Source organism: Pinus tabuliformis, chromosome 9, assembly GCF_031772625.1.
Source record: "Pinus tabuliformis cultivar Carrire ecotype Pingquan chromosome 9, CPIR1, whole genome shotgun sequence".
Lineage (NCBI taxonomy): Eukaryota > Viridiplantae > Streptophyta > Pinopsida > Pinales > Pinaceae > Pinus > Pinus tabuliformis.
The window spans coordinates 809,943,089-809,964,219 of NC_142307.1; positions in this window are offsets into that span (position 1 = coordinate 809,943,089).

Sequence of the window (21,131 nt, forward strand, 5' to 3'; positions counted from 1 at the left end):
TCATCTTAAGATGTGAATTCTGATGGTGTGCAAGAAAATATGAGTGATTTTGAATAATTGTCTAAGATAATTTATATAATTGATGTTTGCATCGTATCTTGAAATAAAAATTTTGATTTCCATATTGTGTTAAATGAAGTTATGAGTCATTTTTATGTTTGTTGGATTATATGTTTTAATTATGATGATTTTTATTGTTTAGAATATCTACAATGCAACAACAAGTTAGAAATATAATGTATGTTCATTCAATCTACAAGTAATGACATTTTGATTAATTTAGTCATGTAGTTTGTTCATAATGTAAGTTTTTTTAATTTTATGGTTGAAATTTTTCCAATTTTTTTGTATCTTTAATGTGGTGGTTGGAAACAATTAGAATTTTAGTGATCTTTAGTGTCATGTTATTATATGTTTAACAACATGGATGAAAACTGATAGAATTTTAATGTGTTTCAGATCCCATTATTTTATCTTTATCATCATTACTAAAAATGTTGAAATTATTCCTAGGAAAGAAAAATGCTATTCTACCAAAAACACTAGTGTGTTTTTTTCCTAAAAAATTAACAGGTTTTTGCATACAAAAAAATTGATTTTACTATCATTTTTAAAAAATGTTGAAATTGACCCCAAAAAAATCCCTCAACATACACACTTTTCATTTTTAACATTATTATTCATGTTTTTTTGACTAAAATTCTCGTTTTAAAATATTGTGTTTTATGAAAAGATAATAACTTATTATAATCTGTTTCAAAGAAACCTCAATCACTACCCATATTTGTCACAAAGGTTGCTTGAACGTTAATATTTTTTCAATTCTTACTGAAAAAATTCTCTTAAGTGTTAAAAGATTTAAATAAATACTCATTAAAATTTTGTCGACGTTTATGAGCGTTCGAGGATTTCAATAGGTACTCATCAGAAATGTGTCAATGTTTAAGGTTTGAGTGTGAGGATCCAACCGAATCTAACCAGCATAACTTCCATTTATATCCCGACAGTTATAAGACTGAATTAGCATATCAACAACAAGTCATTCTTTATTCAACATTCATCAATATTATATATTTAAATTTTATTATAATTATTGTATATAATTAATATTTGTTTTAAAGAGATAAATGTAATTTTACTATTATCATTATAATAAATCACAGAAGTCTAGGTTTAAAGGATAAATTATGATTGACCAATAATTGTAGTTATATTTTTAGGAATAATCATTCAACCCTATAGGTAATAATTTATTTACCTAAAGACTTAGTTACCTCTAATATTTTTGGATGAAAATTTTTGAACTAATATGGATTATTTGACCATTAAAGGATAAATTTTGATTTACCAATATTATTGGTTATACTATTATGAATTAACTTGGACTTTACCCTTAATTATGGCATTTACCTAGGATAACAAAACTCTAGGAAGAATAATGTTTTAACAATTTGTTTGGGATTAATAATTAGTTAGTAAGTTATAGATTATTCAATAAACATATATTATTATTTTAATGACCATTATATTTAAATAATGAAGAACTAACTTACCAATGGACCATTAAGTAATTATTACATAATTACCTAATGTAATTAAATTATAAAAATAGTAGTGATTTATTACCATTCACGTGTAATTAGATAGAAATTGAATAATAATAAATCATTTAATATATATTATATAATGACCATTATAATTATTAATATGATACTATAGATTATCTTAATAATTGAAATAATATTAATAATATATCTATTTATTTTTAAACTAACAAATGAATTCAATTATTTAATGATATATCTTTTTATTATTAAATAAATACATTATTAATAATAATTTTTAATAATATAATTAAATAATAATAAATCATTTAAAATATATACTATATAATGACCATTATAATTAAAATATTAATAGATTCTCTTAATATTCGAAATAATATTAATAATATATCTAATTTTAAATTAATTTATTATTATTCATTTATTTAAATAATAATTGAATAATATTGAATCATTGGATATATTATATAATGACCATTATAATTAAAATATTAATATTATACTTAAATTAACAAATAAATTCCTTTATTTACCTATTTTAACTATTTCTAGAAATATTAATTAACTATTTTAGTAGTTTGACCAGGTTCATTAGGTCAAATTAGTCGTTAGCATTATAGCTGTTGGAGTCTCTGCACACTCTATTTAATCTAGCTAAGCCGGATTGGTTCTTCAACTTGTCCTGACGATTAACCACACTGGTTGGTTCGAAACGCGTCGACAAAAGATTGGTTATGTGATTTTGCCGAAGACTATCTTAACAATGTTATGGATCACAGAAGTCTAAATTCCTTAATAATTATAATATATAATTATGATGAATGTTACAAATGTTACATAAATGTAATAAACTTACATATTAGATGCGACGTCGGAATTATACACAAATGAATGTTACAAAAATGTGATCATTGGTTGCGTTTTTAACTATATATTATGAGTTGTTATGATTAAAGTAGGGTTGAATATGAATGAATTTAGGTTGAATTTGCTTATGGTTTAGGTTTTATGGAAGTAATATTATTTTAGATTATATGTTTATTATTTAATATTAAAGGTTTTATTGCTTTATGTTAATAATCCTATTGGATTTTAAGTTTATAATAATATTATTAAATTTTAGGTTTGTAATAATATTAATATTATCAATATTTTAATAATATTAATATTATCAATATTTTAATAATATTAATAATAATAGGTTTATAGTAATATAAATAATATTAAAACTATTAAGTTTATAAGGATATTAATATTAACAATTATATGATATTAATAATGACCGTATAACATTAATTTTAATTATTATTAATATTTTGTTTAGAGATATATTGACAATGCTAATATTAATATTAAAAAGAATAATAATAATATTTTTTTTTCTAAGTAAAAGTAATCTATTAATATGTACAGAAAATATACAAAGAGGACAGAGCCTTGAGCCAGTTTATCGTGGTTTTATCAAAATATGGACTGCCTCAACATTGGGGAAACCAGTCCAGCAAGACCATAGCCTTTGAAAATGATAGCAGTTTTGAGACCAAACCCCACAAAAAACACAGTAAGACAATACCCTGACATTTGGTCTAGAAAGGAGACCAACATCCATCTTAAGATTATCAAAATCCAAAAAGAACCAGATATAAGTCACCAAGGTAGCCATAGCCGGCCAAGATCTAACCTTAGTATGTCTCTGCCAAAACTCTGTCTACCACCATCGACTGCCCGGAGGCCATGTAATCTTAGCTGTCGTCATCGGGGATGGGTTCCTCGATGATTGGGCAAGCCCAATCATCCACCACATCCATGGAGGCACTGCCGTGTAGCCCTCCACCACCACCGTGAGGCTCGCTCCCGTCGCCTGAAGCATCCTGGATAGCAGAACCGTCGTGACACGAACCACCAAAGGGGCATGTGGCAGCCGAGCAGCCCCCTTCACCATGCAGAGTTCCACCCAAGTTTGGACCAGGGGAGGTGAGGAGACTGTCAACCATCACATTGTTACCAGAATCCCTGCAGTTGTTGCATCTGAGAGCACCTTCCTGCGGCGAGGTGGAGATATCAACCTGAGAGGCTGAGTGAGCGATTTCTTCAGAGAAGGAGATGGAGATAGAAGCAGTAATGACGGGTCTGTTCAGGGAGCTACAGAACCTGAAGTGAGCAGAGTGAGGAGCGGGATGAAGGGGCAGAGGAGAGTTGTCAGAATGGACAGCGAATTCATCAAAGACAACTCCAGAAGAGCGAGCCCAACCTCTTCCACGCCTGGAATTGGGATGTCTACCTTCTCCGAGAGCTTGAGGATGATGAACTTCAGGGGAAGGTGAGGAGGTGGAGCGCTCCACCGGAGGACAAGAGCTTCCTCCCCTGGTTCCTCCCCTGCGACTACGCATGCGATGCCTAACCATTATGAATTCGCTGGCTGGGTGCTCAAACGGGGCAGAGACCAGAGGGACGAAGACAGAGGGAGCAATAGCAGAGGGGATGAGAGGCAAAACGGGGCTAGTCTAGGCAGAGATTAAAAAGCAGAGAGTCGAATGTGAATGGTGATAGCTATTATCAAAATCTGCACAGCACACAATCCAACATCGCCGGCCTGTAGCAGTGCGGAGGCAGGGCTCAAAGGCCTGAGGCAGACAGATGCTGCAGAGCAAAGGAGACGGGAAAGAACTGAAGCGAGGTATCTCCATATTCCAACACTGACTAGCTTTTTGCCGAACAGAACCTGTATTGAATGCTACCTGCAGATAGTTATGAGGGCGTCTCAGGGTGATATGGGGAGGGGCGCCATCGGACAAGTGTCCCGTCCCTTCACCGCCATTCTGCAGATAAACCATTAATGCGTATTTGTGTCACCCGCATCCGGGTAATAATAATAATATTATTAATAATTATAATAATTTTTTATTAATATTTTATTTTATTAATAATATTATATTAATTATAACATAAATATTATTTTATTATATTAATTATAACAATGTTATTGTCTAGGTTTCATAATTTCTTGGGGTTTAGTATTTGTCTTATGGATATTTGTTTCTTTGGGTTTATAAAATCAATCTCATGAATTTATTAATCTAAGGGTTGAACCATGGTTAAGCATGGTCCAATGTCGCATTGTGACAAAGATTGTCTTAATATGAAAATCGACCATGGTCAAGCATGGCCAAACATATTTATTTTTGAGGATTTTTTTATATATTAACTATATGAGTTGAGGATTCCCTTATCTATTAACTATATGAATTGAACTTTGTATCATTACATTTTTTACCAAAAATTAAGGTCGATATTAGAAAACAAAAAATACTTTAATTCTTTTTTAATTCCATTTATTTATGTGTCGATTTGTTTAGATAGATGTGAATGTATAATGTTTATGGTAGTCTCTTAGATGAATAGACAAACAACTATTCAACAACCATTATAGTCCATTCACTTCCAAAGAAATAATAAAAAAAAATTCAAATTGCTACATATTCTTTTATATATATATACACAGAGAAGTGAATCCATATCAAATAAGCCCTCTAACATAGTTGCACATCATATATATATATATATATATATATATATATATATGTATCCACGGAAGTGTATTGGTTTTACTTTTAGGTTTCAAATTATTATTTTTCCTCAAATATATAAATTTAGTTGAAATATGTTATAATTAAAATTAATTAAATATATATAAATTAATATATTATATTTTTTTAAACTAATGAAATTTATTACAATTAAATTATTAATTAATAATAAAATAAACCATTATTATTAAATATAATGAATAAATAAATTTAAATTTATTATCATTATTCATAATAAAAAATATATATACTAACGTTATTACTTTTTATTTTGTTTTTATTTAATTTCTTTTTGTAATTATATACTCATTATCATTACTCAGATGCGGGTGTCACTGCAGAACATTTATGAGGATTTACTCCTCGCCGGCAGTTATCCCTGCACTTGGCTCGCGGACGCGGATCCCACAATCCCATAGCATTCGATATGAATTTGCCAGGGTACAGAATTATGGTCACGCATTTGGTATTGAATGCGTGCTCGGCTCGAGAGATTGTGCGAGGTGATTTATCCATGGCTTGGTCTCTGGTTCATGCAATTGCCCTCCTCAGCTCCTTCTACTTCCGTTCGCTATTCTTCCCGCACCCCTGCTTCGTTCAGGTTGCTTGGAAGCTCATCTGGTTTCTAAGTCTGGTCTGGTCTGCCTGCGCTCGGTCCTTTCCCAATTGGTCCTGCCAAATTCCCTTCCCTGGTCTCTCAGTTAATTTGGAAACGGTGCGTCGTCGTGGAGTTTCTCGCCATGGAGGCACCACTGGCAATCGAGGCCATGCTTCTCAATCTGCTCCCCAGAACATTGTCCCTCTCGCTTCTGCCTCCCCATCCTCTCGGCCTTCTAGTCATGCCAGGCCTCTCCCGCACAACTCCTTTCAAACAACCCGCTTCAAATTTCATAGCAGGCTCAATAAGCCCGTTCTGTCAGCCAGTATCACTGTAATCCTTGCTGAGGAGGAGGATAAGCCCAGCAGCTCGGCCCACACCACCACGTCTCAATCTCAGGATGATAGTGTTCTTCAGGGGGAGGTGGTTGGGGTCGTGTTCAACGGTGACAACATGCAGGAAGAAGGCAACGTGCCTGAAGCTCCTCAGCCTCCAGCAGACTCTACTTAGCGCAATGTGCTTGTAGGTGAGCAATAACATCCACCCGACAGCGTTTTGAATTTGGTGATTCCTCCAGATGGTGGTGTCATGGGAGATGCAGATAATGCGGTCGTCACGTGGATTGGCTCTCCTAGCCAGGTGGAAAAGGATGCTCTCGACTCTCCTAAACATGTTTAATGAATTTGGTTCAATGCCTACTGATGGCATTCTCGCTTCTGATCTGTTTCTTGTTCTGTTATGCGTCTTTGGATATTGTCAACTCTGTTCTTGCTTCAGTTCTTGTTTTTGTATCGGTGCGAGCCATTATAGTCTCATGAACTGTAACAAGTCATGGCTCAGCAAGCCTTGTTTTTGCTCTAATTTTGTATATGGCTGTTATGACAAAATGTTTATCAGCAAAGCCATAGTCGGCGATAGTACTGTAGTGTTAAACACAACTCTGGTTTACTTTCTTGTCTGTCAGGGACTTATAAATCATGTTTCAAGGTCTCTCAATCCTGGAAGGGTGGTTAAAAGGATCTATGTGTATCAGAATCTCTGGTTAAGGGCTGGCTTCAGCCCCCCTCTGAGGTCTTGACCTCTTTGTACATATTTTTTCCTCTTTTTTAATAGAAATAGTCTTTATGCAGAAAAAAAAAAAAAGAAGAAGATATATATATATATATATATATATATATATATATATAGATATATATATATATATATATATATATATATATATATACTCATTATCATTATTAAAAAAACAATAATAATAATGGCATATTACAGTGAGTATATATATACATGACCTTATTATGATTACATTTTTCAAAAACATATATTCTCATTAAAAAAAATCACTTGATCATGTATCATATCTCCATCAACAGCAAATACTTGTGACACTGCCTGTAAAACACTCAAGTTATAATTATAACCTAGAAAAATACTTGAAAGGTTTGCGCAAAGTTTAGGGGGTGAGATAATTTAGATATGGGTACAAAGTTCATCATATATATGTGACATTGAATTGGATTCATATAGTATGTGCCGTTACATTATGCACGATATCCATAATCTTGTTAGGGTCACATTATCTTTAATGGTGTTGGTGGGTGATTTTACTTTTACCATTAAAATACAGGCTTTGTTTTTCAATCGCTGCTTTAGCACATGGATTGATTGGGACTCAAACTGTAACGCCTTGTGGTTGTTGCGACGGTCGGACGGCACGAGCGTGCCCACCGAGCGAGCTGAACGATGGAAACGGCGATCTGGAAAAGGGCGAGACACGGACGCGAGGCGAGCTGCGGTTAGCAAGCAGAGAGCGGGTGTAGCAATGAGCCAAGGCAGCAGACTAATAGTGGGCGAGCGGGCAGCTCGAGCCCACAAGCTAACTTGAGCCAAACGGCGAAGAGTCACGATGGTTGGGCGGCCACACGTATTACGAGTGGGCCGAAATGTTATAAACAAAACGATTTGATGAGTTATGTGTGCGGTTGGTGGGTCGGTCGAATGCCCCACACAACGAAGGAATGCATATATATAACTAATGGCGAGTTGGTTGGAGAGGCATCACACTTGGACATTCGATCAACAAGAAGTGAAAAGTGCAAGCTAAACAAATTTTTGCGGTAGGAGCAGGGCGCCGTTTGATGAGCCTGCACGATGGGCGAACTGAAGGGTGAATGGAGGTAGAGAACCGTGCGATGAGTTCGGGTAGGGCAACACGAGTGTGTGTGCCCGCCGAACAAAATGCAGTTGGGCTGAACGATCGTGCAGGGTGACCCATGGGTGGGAGCGCCGGGTTTGTGAATGAAGTGTCACGTTTGCGAAAGGAGGAGGCGACGGACATGCGGACATGCCCGAGTTGGGCGGCACGGTGACATGGGTAGCGGTGCCCGAGTTGGGAAAACAACACGAGTCATTCGACGAGCTAAACGAACGCATTCAGGGACCATAAACAACAAGGTGGGCAAGTCGTACGACGACCATTCAAGCATGTCGACAAGCTGTGCTAAACGAGTCGTTGAATGTAAAATTTTACTAAGTGTAAATTTTGGGTTTCCTCCAAGATTGTAACTTATATATATATATATATATATATATATATATATATATATAGATATATATATATTGATTATTCGGGCAGACTCATTATAGGGAGTTGCCCCTCCCTTTATACTATTGTGCATTTATGTGTTAATGTTGTTTATGGTGAATGTTAATGGTTTTCACTGTGTATAAAGGAAAACATATACTTGGTAAAGAAGAAAATAAACTAAGTATCGATAGTAGGCGTAGTCCACGATTGCAAGTATTGGTGAAAAGAAAGTGGTCGGTGGTGTCGCACATCGCTATAGTGCGGTTGGAAGAGTACCGCCAGTGTAGGGGTGTGATAGTTGGTATCAGAGGCTGATTTTGAAGATCGTGACGGACAGCTGATCCCACTGCACTATCGTGACAGGTGGTTTTAGAGATGATTTTGAAGATCGTGACAGACAACTGATCCCACTGCACTATCGTGACAGTTGGTATTAGAGCTAGTGAAGTGAGTCAAGAAGCTGATCCCACTGCACTGACGTGTCAGTTGGTATCAGAGGTGATTGACGACGGGAAGCTGAATACTTGACAAGTCATAATAGGTGATTCAAGTTTGCAAGGAAAGTGAATGGCAGAGATGGTGGAAGGACCTATGGCAGGTGAATCTAGCCATAATGCAAGTGAAGCTTTCTGGTACAAGGTATTGGAACAAATGAGTAGATGGAGTTCTGAATGGGCTTCGATGAAAGCTGAGAATATGAAGATTCGGGAAGGCTATGCGAAGATAAAGGAAGAACTTGAAGAACTCAGGGACTAATACGGGGGTACGATGGAAGTTGATGAGCTCAAAGAACTTGATGAGGAGATCCAGCAGAATGGTCTTAGTCTTTAAGAACTCTTGGATGAAAGGGTTTGACTAAGGGAGAAAAATGCCATGGCAAAGATCGAAGTCAAGCATCTTGAGGATGCAATGAAAAAGGAATTTCTTGGGAAGAAGGTCGTTGTAATAGAGCAAGATGAGCTCGACTACATTAACAGACTTGGGGACTGCTACCAAAACAATCAGGCAGATGTTTGGAAGCTTAGTTCGATGAAAGCAGTCAATGGACACTTGGTTGGTGCACTTAAGCAAAATGCGATGGAGGAAAAGCTTGAAGGAAGTCAAGCTGAACGAGGATTGAGTTGCTTAGAAGAGCCAAGAAAGAAAGTAAAGTACCTTAAGAGGGATGTCAAGTTGGAACATAAGCCAATGGACACTTCTGAGGTTGAATATCTGAAGAAGGTTGCTGATATAAGACACAAGATAAAGCCGACAGAAGGAGGTAATGCCTTGAAGCTGAGTTTTATGCAAGTGATCGTGAAGGGCAAGACATTTGCAGCTTTGGTGGATATGGGAGCTACTCATAGTTTCCTAAGCAAGAAAGCAGCAAATTCTTTTGGAAAGAAAGCTAAAATGGAGAAAGAGTGGAGTGATTTCAAAGTAGTCAACTCTACCATGAAGGTTGTTACTGGTGTGATGGAGAACACTCAGGTGAGAGTGGGCTCGTGGTTTGGAAAGTTGGACTTGAGGATTGTGGACATGGATGATCATTCTATGGTGCTGGGGAAAGATTTTCTAAAGCTTGCACAAGCCATACCAATGGTGGACTGAGACATTCTCTTGATCACAGCTGAAGGGAGAACTATGTTGGTTCTGATGAATAGAAGGAGTTGCTTGGGGTATAGACCAAGGATGGCTTCTATGACTTTGTATCCCAAAGATCCGAATGTGAAGCATGAGGATGTGGAGAAGAGAGGACTTGGGAGTATGACTCAAACAACAAAGGAAGAGAAGTTAATTGACTTCGTTGCAAGAGCGAAGAAGAAGGAAGGAAGTGGGAGATCAATCTCACGAATCCTGAAGCACTTGGCAGAGACATCTTCTACCAGAGATCTTCACAATGGAGTTGCAGATGAAGGAAGTCCGAGTACTTCTTCAGTGGCAGTGGTTGGGGAGGATTATGCAGGTAGAGATCCGACTGGCATAGTGGAGTTTTGCAGGTATGCTATGGGCATATATGACTTTCAATTGACGAAAGACAAGCTTGAGAAGCTTGGGTGTACATGTGAGGAGGTTGAGGCTGTGCACAGATACTTGAGGACACAGTACCAATCTGATACATGGGTGGATGAGAGTTAGGGAGGAAACTTCCTGGCCCTCCTTTCTCGATAGACAACCTTGGAGATAGGTTGGTGTAGGGACCTTGGTTGGAAGGGGTTGCACCACCTTGACAAGGGGCCTTGGAGAAGGCTTCTTTAAGATGGATGATATATGGTTGGCTTATCGAGTTCACTAGACCGATTTGCAGACTTGGATGAGGATGAACGATTGTTGTGATGGGTCTACCTAGTTGGACAACATGGGAAACTTGAGTCATGGACATCAGGTTGAAGACATGGAGCATGGCAGTCTTATGCAGGGACATTATGCAAGAGCATTTGTAGAGGTGTCACTTATGGGCATCCAATGAGGAGTGTCAAGGCAAGGATGTTGTGCAAGTGGATTTGCTAGTGTAACATGGGGATATTTTACTTATGAGCCAATGGAGATGTTTTGCACTCTTGTACAACAAGACCATGGACTAGTTAGACTTGTGAGCAAACTATGGAGCATTCCTACTACATGGAAGCTGGGGCATCTTGCAGAGACCCTTGGGCCGAGACATGTATGCTGGCTAAGATGTTGGTTGGAGATGATTCATGGAGCTCATGATGACATGAGATTGTGACTTTTATTATAGTGGACAGCATGTTGCAAACAAGATGAGGACTACTTCATGGAACTGGACATGGCTTAGATGGAGATAGATTCTTGATCGAGTTGATGTTGTGACAGGAGTCTCAGAAACGACTGTTGATGGCATAAGGATGTGCATTCTTATGGTTTGAGCATGACAGTTGGATTAGATACCCAACTAATTCAAGTCATGGGGGTCGACAATGTACAGAGATGTGTTGGCATTATGTTGGAGTATCATGACAACAGTTCACACAATAACGGTACATGATGGACACTGTCGTATTATAAATGTTGCAGGGATGTTTGCAATATATAGACTGGTTGAAGTTATGGATCAAGAAGATCACTGTTCGTAGAACACATACTAATGGATTATGTGGCATTAGATGGAAGCTACGGTGGATCGCCGGATTGCCGAGGATGACAATGACCTTAGGTGGGGGAGGATGTAACGCCCTGTGGTTGTTGCGACGGACGGACGACATGAGCGCGCCCACCGGGTGAGCTGAACAATGGAAACAACGAGTTGGCAAAGGGCAGGACATGGGCGCAAGGCGAACTATGGTTAGCAAGCAGATGAGCGGGTGTAGTGACGAGCCCAGGCTGCGGACTTATATTGGGTAAGTGGGCAGCTCGAGCCCACGAGCCGACTTGAGCCAAACGGCGAAGAGTCACAATGGTTGGGCGGCCACACGTATTATGGGTGGACCGACATGTTATAAATGAAACGAGCTGACGAGTTATGTGTGTAGTTGGTGGGTCGGCCGAATGCCCCACACAATGGAGGAACGCATATATATAACTAATGGCGAGTTTGTTGGAGAGGCATCACACTTGCACATTCAATCAATAAGAAGTGCGAAGTGCGAGCTAAACGGAGTTCTGCGGTAGGAGCAGGGTGTCGTGTGATGAGCCCGCACGACGGGCAAACCGAAGGGTGAACGGAGGTAGAGAACTGTGCGATGAGTTCGGGCAAGGTGACACAGGCATGTGCGCCCACCGAACGAAACGTTGTTGGGTTGAACAATCATGTAGGGTGACCTGTGGGTGGGAGTGCCCAGTGAAGTGAACGAAGTGTAGGGTTTGTGAACAAAGGAGGCGACGGACGTGCAGACGTGCCCAAGTTGGGCGACATGGTGACACGGGTAGCGGCACCTGAGTTGGGCAAACGACATGAGTCGTTCGACGAGCTAAACAAACGCGTTCAGGGGTAAACAACGAGTTGGGCGAGTCGTGCGGTGACCGTTCAGGCGTGCCAAGGAGTTGTGCTAAACGAGTCAGTGAATGTAAAATTTGACTAAGTGTAAATTTGGGGTTTCCTCCAAGATTGTAACTTATGTATATACCGATTATTCGGGCAGACTCATTATAGGGAGTTACCCCTCCCTTTATACTGTTGTGCATTTATGTGTTAATGTTGTTTATGGTGAATGTTAATGGTTTTCACTGTGTATAAAGGAAAACATATACTTGGTAAAGAAGAAAATAAACTAAGTATCGAAAGTAGGCGTAGTCCACGATCGCAAGTATTGGTGAAAAGAAAGTGGTCGGTGGTGCCGCACCTCGCTATAGTGCAGTTGGAAGAGTATCGCCAGTGGAGGGGCATGACAAGAGCTGTCTTGGAGAGTTTCCCGCAGCTCTGCTCCACATGTGTTGCAGCCAAAATTCGATGTATAGGTTGAGGGGAGAGTGTACAAGAGTGTTGGATGAATTTGAGGCGCCATGTAGAATGAGTCAAATCCTTTGCAAGTGATTGATGAAATCAGTGTAGTAAAACATTGTACTGAGCCATGAATGCTAGAAACAAAATGAATTAAATACAATTATACTTGAATTATGATTTCATAATAAAATTCAGCGTTATTAACCAATCAAAATTTAAATAAATTAAAAAATAAATTATTTTTATTTTATAAAATATACTTTACAAATCGCTGATATATTTTCTATTCAAAACAAAATTAGTCTATATTTCTCTCTAAACAAAATTAGTCTATATTTCTCTCTTGACACAAGGCAGACTTCACAACTTTAGGAAGACCATCATACAGTGTGTAGATTCTTCATTAATTGTTTTTGCCGTAAATTCCGATTTGGGTGTAAATTCTGAATTGAGTGCACGTTACGATTATTCACCATGCTTATTTTTAACGATTAAATTCTAATTATAAAATTAGGTGCAACCATGAAGAGGTTGAAGTTTGCATAATGTTTACATAAATGTTGTATAATTATTAATTATTCAGAAATGTTTTTTAATTATTTTATGGTTATTTTTTAAAATAATGTAATTATTTGTAATGACTGCGGAAAAGAACATGGGATGGATAATTATGGTAATATATTAGTATTAGTTTTTTGGTATTGTTTTTAGCGAATTCTTAAAAGTTAAATCAATTTATAATCAAAAACTTGGGATGGATAATTATGGTAATATATTAGTATTAGTTTTTTGGCATTGTTTTTAGGGAATTCTTAAAAAGTTAAATTAACTTATAATTAAAAACTGAATTATAAAACCAAAAAAAACTAATAATACTATCCACTATTTTTAATCTAATAAAATTAAAATATCTATGATTTATTTATTAATATAACTATAATTATAATTATAATCTTTTTAACTATATAAATTGTTTTTACTGAAAAATCTTTAGTTCACCTGAATTATTTTAATAAGCCCTAAAATAAACCCCTATCCAATTTAGTAGTGGTAACACAATTAGCCAAAAAGCCCCAAATAAACCCCTATCCAATTTAGTAGTGGTAACACAATTAGCCCAAAAAAAAAAATATGGACAAAAAAATATCCCAATTTCAAAACAAAATTTACAAAAAAAAAATATAGCCACAAAAAACTTCAAAACAGCATTTACATTCCCGCAAATTCAACCCGACATCTCCACGTTCCAGAGATGTGGAGGCTCTTGGCCATTGATTCTGTCAAACATAGAATTCAATCAAACAGTCTCCACAGATTTTTTTTTTTGGATTTTTTTTTTAAACGCTACTAATTAATGGAGCTAATTGTTGAAATTGAGGCGTGATCTGTAACTTGCGTTAGGATACCACTTCTTGCGTTAGGATACCACTTCTTGGGAATCACGTTTATCGAGGACAACGTTTGTTTCCACGTCAACGTTGTGATTCGCAGAGAAAATGGCGCTTTCAATAGACCTCCCAACAGAGACCAGTTGGCGCCCCAAGTATGCTTCATTTCCATCCACGCACCTGAATCCGCCTGGATCATTCATCCACACAATTGATTGAAGCGAATTCAAGTTACGAAATGAAGCGCAGAATGACTGTAATTGCCCGAATGCTTACCCCTATAGTAGTCATAAAGATAGTTAAGTAATAGTCCCTAACTTCCTCCCTTGTTCCGCTTCTCACTGGTGTTAAGTTCATAACGCGGAGAATAAAAGAAACTTAAGTGTGAAAGGTCTTGGTAGTTCGGTAGTGCATACTTGTTTTTAATTTTTATCTCTCGTTTTATTATTTTTATTAATAATACCTTATCAATAATATTTTAATCCCTAGATTCATTAAATGGCTTATACCTTATCAATAATATCTTAATCCTTAGATTCATTAAATGGCTTTATTTATAATTTTGATTTTATATTTTTTACCCTTACCTTGATTTATCCAATTTTTTAACTAATAATTATAAATAATTTATTAATTCCATTTAATAATAATTTATTAATTCCAAAAACTTTTTTACTTGACCTAGATTGACTATATCTTTTCCTATTGGATTTAAATGTTTAAATATATTAAAAAAAATTAAATAAATTTAACCAAACCCTTTTAAACTTTATCTTATCCATATTGGACTTAAATAATTAAATTAAGTAAAAAAATTAAATATATTAATCTATTTACCAAATAAAATGAAATAGTATAAGATTCAAATACACAATATATCATAATATATAAATTATTGAATTTTAAAAATAAAATGAAATAGTACAAGATTCAAATATATAATATATAAATTATTAAATTATTTATTAAGAAGATAATTAGTTATTTTGACTAGATAGTATATGACTATTAACGCATAATTAACATTAGAATATTATTATATAATCTAGCCATGTTTATATAACCATTAATGGTGGCACCTAGCCGTTTGGAAGATCTGCTCTCCCTATTTAACTTGCAGTTATGATCTGACTCCTCAACTTGTCTTGACGATGAATCACACTAGTTGGTTCGAAATGCCTCGACAAAGGTTTTCTACATGTGATTTATACTGAAACTCTTCTGATAAATGTTATGAATCACAGAAGCCTCAATTCAACAATTCATATAATTAATTTATCATTAAATGAAATAAATAACATATGTAATATAAAAATTAAAATATTAAAGAAAAATATAAATATACAACTTCCCTTTTATTATTATTATTATGATATTTTTAAATAGATATTGTAATGTGAATACATATATCTACATAGTTATTTGTATTTTTGTTATCATAAATATATATACAATTATTCAATTTTCACAATCATATTATATTTTAAAGTGATTTTTTGTTATTACTATTATGTATTTAAATTTATTGCAAAACCTTCTTTCTTTCTTTTTGTTTTTTTTGTATTTTTCACTAATTTCATTTTGAAATTCAAAGTTATACCACATCATCATGAGCTTATAATATTTTTGTAAATCTTTATTATAAAGAATGAAAATTATCTCGATTGCTTTTGTTAAAAAAAAGTTATATCATTTTTTAAATTACACAATTAAAATATTAAAATAAATTAAATAATTTTATTTTTTTAATGGATTTTTAGAAATGGAATTTATTTTTCTAATAATTTTAGTAAATATTAGTAATAAATAAAATTTAAATCTTCACTAATAATGATGAGTTCCAATATTGATTTGACAAATTTTTTTAGTATTTAAAAGAACACTAAAACATTACCAAAATCAAAATTTGTAAACTTTTGTAATTGATTTAAATGTATATTTCATTGATAATGAAGTTGCCATAAAAAGGACAATTAAAAATGGAGAAATTGTTAGGAAATTTTATTAAAACTTAACCGATAATAAGTTGTTGATGAGCCAAAATAAAACATTTGAAAAAATCACTCTTGGTGGCCTTTTAACCCCATCCAAAAATCAGAAAGAAGAATATGACATCTCTACAAGAATTTAGAAAGAAAAATAATTCATAGATTTGGAGGACCTTAGACTCTCTTGATAATGTCAAGTTCTATTAATATTGCGATTTATTTTCCTTATTAACCTTCTTTGCTCCTCTACCTCACTCAAGTCAAGTCAATAAACTAGATTTTCAATTTTCCAAACCAACGAGCAATAATACTGTGTTATTGGTTATTTAATACACCAATAGGTATCCCAACAATACCATGATAGTACCTCATGGCATGCCCACCATACATACATGACCATGATCATGTCTGACAACTCCAAGGTCCCTCAATTTACCGGTCGCTCTGCTCCAGCTTTTTTGGTAGCTTGCTTTACAACTTTGACTCCAGATGTGATCACAAGTGTTGGAGGATAAGACAAATCCATTATAACATTCAATGCTAGCTTCGTGCGAAAATTTCAAATGCTATCAGCCTACCCAAGATTTCAAACTAAGGGGTTTCCGTAAGATTTTTGAAATGAAATTTCACTAAACAGTTGCCCAAAAGATTTTTGAAATGAAATGAACCCATGGTTGGATTGTCGTTGAGTTCCTGAATACGAGTTTATCCATGATGTCATTTATGTCATTAATCGATAGAATCCTCGGGCTAAATACAAGAGATCCAAAATGGTGTGATATTGAATGGGTTGCAACAAGCAGGCCATTGCAGATGAACTATTATCCTCCTTGTCCACAACCATTTCGTACAATGGGAATGACCCCTCAGACACACTCTACACTCCTCAACCTCCTTTACCAGGGCCGAGTAAAAGGTTTTCATTTTTAGTTGTAGGATGGAAGATGGATTATCGTGCTTGCTATAACCAATTAATTAGTAGTCAATATGGGAGACTTACTACAAGTAATTGTATGATAACGATTTAGGTTTTTGTTTGATGGATTAAATTCTTATATAAATTATGGTGATTGTTGCTACTTGCAGGTGTTGAGTAATGTAAGATTCACAAGTGTTGTTCTTAGGGTTGTACTGAATAGAAGAAGCAACATGATGTTTATTACATATCTATGGGGTCCCCCTTCTATGACAATCGTAAGGCATGTTCCAGGGTTGGTAGATTCAAAGCATCCACTATTGTACAAAGAGCAAAGAAGGTTAATAAGGAAATAGAAACATAATATTAACATAACTTGACGTTATTAAGAGAGTCTAAGGTCCTCCAAACCTGTGAATTATTTTTTTTCTAAATTCTTGTAGAATTGCAATATTCTTCTTTCCGATTTTTAGATGGTGTTAAAAGACCACCAACAACGAACCTTTCAAATGTTTTACTTTTGCTCATTAACAAATTATTATCGGTTAAGCTTTAATAAAATTTCCTAACAATTTCCCCAATTTTACTTGTCTTCTTTATGGAAACTTCATTATCAATGAAATATACATTTAAATCAATTACAAAAGTTTACAAATTTTGAAATCAATATTTTGATTCTGGTAATGTTTTAGTATTTTTTTAAATACTGGAAAAAATTGTCAAATCAATATTGTAATTTGTTGACAATGGTCAATACTAACAAAATTCACAAACCATTGTGACGCCTAAAATAATCCTCCCCTTAAATAATGTGTCTTGTTAAAAGGCCTAATAGGTGGGACCTCTCTTAAAGATATACCTCTCAAATAATATTATTCAAGAAATAATTGATTATGATTAATTGTATGGCATCAAAGCTATGTATTATGGCTTGGATATATATGTGATCATATGGCTTATGGTATGATTGAAGGGTGGTTGAAGTTGTTGTTTAAGAGCATGAGAATGAACATTTTATATAAGATTATAAATTTATGCATTGTGAACATTATGGTAATTGGTATGTGAGTATGTTGTAAAGTTGTGTGTAAATTATATGTGCCATACAACAATTGGATTTCCGATGTTATATATCTTGCACGCCAACTATCAAATATTTCAACCTCTGATTGACATATGTTTGAATGACATTTTAGCGATTTGTTTTTCGGAATCAATATATCAGAACTCCATAGATTAGTATTGCAACTATTTGTTTTCCGGCAACAAACTTTCAATTTAATTAAATGTTACACATTCCAATACAATGCCCATCCCATCGTGCCTTAATGCAGTGTTTTGATTTACGTTGATAGAGTGATGGGGCAAGTGATATGGCTCATTCTAATTGGTTTGATTGATCAGTTCATTAGTTGGCAGCTCTTCCGTGGCACGTTGTAGACCCAAGTCAGCTCCTCGACACGTAAATGTTATACTTTGGAAACTCAATACTTACCTCGCTCTTCTCCTGCATTTACTCTGCCACCCTTCAGTTCTTTTCTCGATGCTTGGAATTTTGAAAACCTTCCAATGCCTTGACTCATTATGCTGCAAATCTCGTTACCCCACGAGGTTGGTTTCATGAGATGCTGGTAGAAAAGTTCATTGCTTCAATAGTTCAATAACGCGATGTGGAATTGAGTGTATAAACTCAGTTTCTTCTTTACACATTGCACCAGGTATGTATCTACACACCACCATTGTTTTCATGTGAAGCACACAAATTTTTCTTCCTTCCTCTTTCAACCTCTTCCCCTTGACTGTTTGCGAACTATGTATGCATGTTGGTCTTTCTTGGGCGATTATAGAATTCATTTGTTGGGTTGTGTGTCTCTTAGGGTTCAGTTAGAAAATATTTGCATGGTTTCATAAGCTTAGTCCCTGTGCATTAGAGACTTGGAGCCTTTGAGGCCTTCGAGCCTTGGGATAATTGGTCTGACATTTACTTAGGTGTTACCATAATGGTCATGGTAGTTTATGTGAATGTAGTTGTTATTTAACAAGTAGGGATTAACCCCTACTTACAATATACCAGCCTGAACAAAAATGTTATTATTTTCCCTCCTAAAGAACTGTTAAGACATCTCTCTATATTTTGTGTCGTTACGATTTGTGTTTATGGCTAAAAATGGGTTTATTTTTATTATTCCTCATCGAGTGTATTGTTCTTTGTTTACTCTAATTAACCGCATGCAGGAACTCTAGGGCCTCAGGGTCCTGAGCACAAAACCCATGTGAAGGCCATGCACAGGGAACTGCTCAGATTTTCATTTGGTGTGGTCATTGGAAAATTTGAATGCACATTCCAACTGAATAAACAAACCCACAACTCTGAGGGTTTATATGTTTCTTGAGCCATTATGGCCTGGTTTTGTTAAACATTCTTTGAGTCTATTTTAGCCCCTGTCATATTACAATTACCTATGAGGCAACTCGTAAGCGTTTTACTGTCAAATCGTAATGGACCATTACATTAGGGTTCTTGATTCAACCTTGTGTTGAAAATTGTATAATTTTGTTGTTGGGATCTTTCGATTATGATGTGTCACTTCGTTTTCATCTCCTCCATTACAGGTTTGTTCTAAAAATCGTAAAATAAAAAAGGTATGGACCCTTCATGTTGTTTCTCTTACTTTTATTTTTTATTACGAAGACTCATGATTCCGTATATATGTTGGCATTTGTTTTTTTTTAAATAAAAAAGGAGAAAAGGCATCTACTTCGAATTGACCATCAACTTTGTTTAAAAGTTCATGTTGTTGCCTAGATTCATCTTTCTGCATACAAAGTTTTTCCCTATCCTTATTTGATTACCTTTTCCTTCTATTTTTTCTTCAAGCTCAGTGTTTCATTCTTGAAATAACAAATGGAATTGAATCATTAATCGCATGTGTGTAATTAGTCATTCATTTCTGCAAAATGAGTTTTTTTTATATGAACAGAGGGAGAGGCAGGGGAAGAAGGACCAAAAATAGAGATCAACATTTTGGTGTAAGAAGGGATAGGAGACCAAGGGTCTCTATCCACTTTGATGCAGATCCCCAAGAACTAAGACAATTGCTTAACAATGGTGTTATTAGTTTGTTGGGCTAGATAGAACCTCAGTCTATGGTACAATCACAAACAGAACAACCTCCTTTGGTACAACAACCTTTTATAGTTCTTGTTCCCCCACATGTTTCTGCCCTTGTTGTTAACCCAAATAATGATGGTTGGGGAACAACGATTTCTGCACAACCTGTGCAATCTATACATGGTTGGCCCACTGTTTCACCACCTAATCCCCCTCACCACTCCCACATATCACACTTATGATATGATGCCTCACGAATAGCTCACACTCCTCCTATAACACCCCTACTACTCATCATACTCCTTTTACACATCAGAATTCTAAGCAGCTTGTAATAATGGTTGGTCCTATTGCTTAGCCATCAAAATGCCCAATCATTCCCATGCCAATTACCTGTGAACAAGAACAAAACACAAAAGCCTCACCCTATGCTTCTTCTCACACACCATCTCACTCAGTCACTTCACACCCACAACAAGAGGAGCAATAAGCAGAATCATCTCCTTCTCATGGGCAAAGGAAATGATCAGGGTTCTTTTTATGCACATCACTTATGCTACAATACAAGTTACCTTACTTAGCTTGCAGTTGTGTTAATATGTTTATGAGGTGAAGTTATTCGTCTAAACTGATCACCAGATACTATGCTTATCATTTTGACAACTTATCAATTTGAGGAGAATGGTTATATTTATGTGCATATTACGCTTTGTATTTTGTGGTACCACTTGGATACGAGTTTTATGGAGTAGCAAGGAGCATGGAGGTACAAGGAGTCATTTTTTTAGTTTATGTGATGTTTACTTTAATGATGAATTATATGCAGTGGTTGTTTATTTGTGATGGTTAATTCTTATTTGTGTTATATGTTACAACCAACAATTTGATTTGAAATGAAAAAGGTCAATAGATAAATGACACATAATGACTATTTATGATAAAATAAAGAGGAAACTTGATTGAATGGATTATAGAGGGTCCCACCTATTAGAGTCTAGTCTTAATTTAA